Genomic DNA, 2,500 nt, shown 5'->3' with positions numbered 1-2,500 from the left:
TCTCTCTCTCTCTCTCTCTCTCTCTCTCTCTCTCCCCTCTCTCTCTCTCTGTCTCTCCCTCTCTCTCTGCCTCCCCTGTCTATCTCTCTCTGTCCCCCCCCCCCCTCTCTCTCTCTGTCTTCCCCTCCCTCTCTCTGTCTCCTCTCTCTCTCTCTATACCCCCCTTCTCTCTCTGTCTCCCCCGCTCTCATTCTCTCTCTGTCTCCCCCTCTCTCATTCTCTCTCTGTCTCCCTCTCTCTCCCTCTCTCTTGTCTGGCTCTCTCGCTCTTCTCTCCCTCTTGCTCATCTCTCCCTCTCGCTCTTCTCTCCCTCTAGGTCTTCTGTTCCTCTCGGTCTTCTCTCCCTCTCGCTCTTCTCTCTCTCTCGCTCCTCTCTCCCTCTCGCTCTTCTCTCTCTCTCGCTCTTCTCTCCCTCTCGCTCTTCTCTCCCTCTCGCTCTTCTCTCCCTCTCGCTCTTCTCTCCCTCTCGCTCTTCTCTCCCTCTCGCTCTTCTCTCCCTCTCGCTCTTCTCTCCCTCTCGCTCTTCTCTCCCTCTCGCTCTTCTCTCCCTCTCGCTCTTCTCTCCCTCTCGCTCTTCTCTCCCTCTCGCTCCTCTCTCCCTCTCGCTCTTCTCTTTCTCCCGCTCTTCTCTCCCTCTCGCTCTTCTTCCCCTCTCGCTCTTCTCTCCCTCTCGCCCCTCTCTCCCTCTCGCTCCTCTCTCCCTCTCGCTCTTCTCTCCCTCTCGCTCTTCTCTCCCTCTCGCTCTTCTCTCCCTCTCGCTCTTCTCTCCCTCTCGCTCTCTCTTTAATACAACAACACATAGTGTGTGTGTGTTCGCATAATTATATGAGTTATTAACGCTATCTAACCGATCAAAGTTACATAAGATATATATAGTGGAAATTTCGCGAATGTTTGTCCTTTTATAGATATTGAAATGTTGACGATGCCAGTTGTTGACTTTTAATGTGGTAAACACGGATATGAAACCGGACATTGCACCTGCCTTCTAAAAAAATCTTCACCCCCCCCCCCCAAAAAAAAAAATAATAAATAAATAAAAAGATTTATCTAGGGGTTAAGTGACCCTTATATCAACTAAGAGTTTAAATTCCCATAAAAGTTGGTATAATTTTCTAGTACGTTTTTTTTTTTTACACATTAAAGTTCATTAAGACGTTATTTCTTATTGCTATATGCCGTCTCGGGTTCTCCTGCGTACCCATTTCGGGTGAAACTAACACCCTCGCCTCGGCACAGGTCATGCGTATTCAAGGAGTGACCTTCAAACCTCCCTCTGACCTCGTAGCGCGCGGCCATCGAATAACTCCTCGGGCTTTTAGTGGTAGAAACCTTACGTAAGTGAATCGAGGCTCGGGCACTTCATGTGGTGGGATGGGTGAGGGTGGGGCGAGGGGTATATCATGCCATGAACGGCACCGCATGGCACTCTAAGGGTGAATGATGGCCTGATAAGTGAGTTAAAGGTTCCTCGCGCCTGATTCACGAGTATTAAAGCGGTAGATCCACGTGCGCAGCAATGATGGCGCTACATGCTGCTCCTAAAGGTGATGTGTTCGGCGTCTCGAGGCTAGTTATTCCCGTCGCTTAAAAATTCACAAATTCTCGAGTATTTTTTGGAGCAGGAAATATCAGAAGATGAAAGTGAGTAATTAAAGGCAAACATTTTTTAGAGGGGGGAGGAGGGAGGGGTTGGAGGGCTACAAGCACAAGATACACTTCACAAAACAAATGTTTATTGTACAAAATTACACGTGCAGGGGTGCGTACGGAAAAATCGTATTCTGAAAATAATTCCGCAGCCACTGAGAAATATCTCGGAACAGCTCTTCATGTATTACAAGAACAACACAATTTGCCCTCGAGGATACGTTTTACCAGGGGGGATTTAGATGATTATCTTTGCTTATTCTCTCAATGCTCGATATGTGACATGATTCGATAAGAATTGATAACAACACATTCGCCCATTATGATAGAACAATCAGCCCTAAGAACTTAGAGATTGTATATTCAATACATGGAATGCTTGAAGCAACATCTCATCATGATAGAACAGTCAGACCTAAGAACTTAGAGATTGTATATTCAATATATGGAATGCTTGAAGGCACCCAAGTGTGAACTCTTTGTAATTAAGATGACGATTGGTTAAAGGTACATCATTGATAACTGGAAGCGCCGTTGGCCCGCATTTTAAAGGTGAAAAGTAAAATTCGTGGGGCGGTTAAGAGTTATTTCCTTTTTCTTAAACTCATCTTTCTTAAACTCAGTCTTTCTTGGCGGGGAGTAAGAAAGTGTTCAGTAATACAGATATGTTGATGGAGAATACGAGGTGTGTAGATATATAATAAGCAAGTAAGAAGGAATGATATGATATGAAGTAAGATGTCGTGCGATAAAACAACAATGGAGCTTAACTCTTAGTTTTCTTTCTTTTCTTCTTCCTTGCTTGTCTTCTCACATTTAATTACTATCATACGGACATCCCAAAGCAGCT

The 2,500-nt window shown here is 45.5% G+C and overlaps 1 protein-coding gene across 1 annotated transcript in view; it reads right to left on the bottom strand.

The window, feature by feature from the left end:
• The window catches only part of LOC122251972 (adenylate cyclase type 5), a gene marked incomplete in the record, with an annotated part of 631,004 nt that overhangs the window by 17,154 nt on the left and 611,350 nt on the right, over positions 1-2,500 (bottom strand).

The sequence above is a fragment of the Penaeus japonicus genome, unplaced genomic scaffold (assembly GCF_977035675.1).
Source record: "Penaeus japonicus unplaced genomic scaffold, GWHDUDI00000001_assembly GWHDUDI00000001, whole genome shotgun sequence".
Lineage (NCBI taxonomy): Eukaryota > Metazoa > Arthropoda > Malacostraca > Decapoda > Penaeidae > Penaeus > Penaeus japonicus.
The sequence above is the reverse complement of the archived record's forward strand: the minus strand, read 5'-3'. Positions and strand labels throughout refer to the sequence as shown.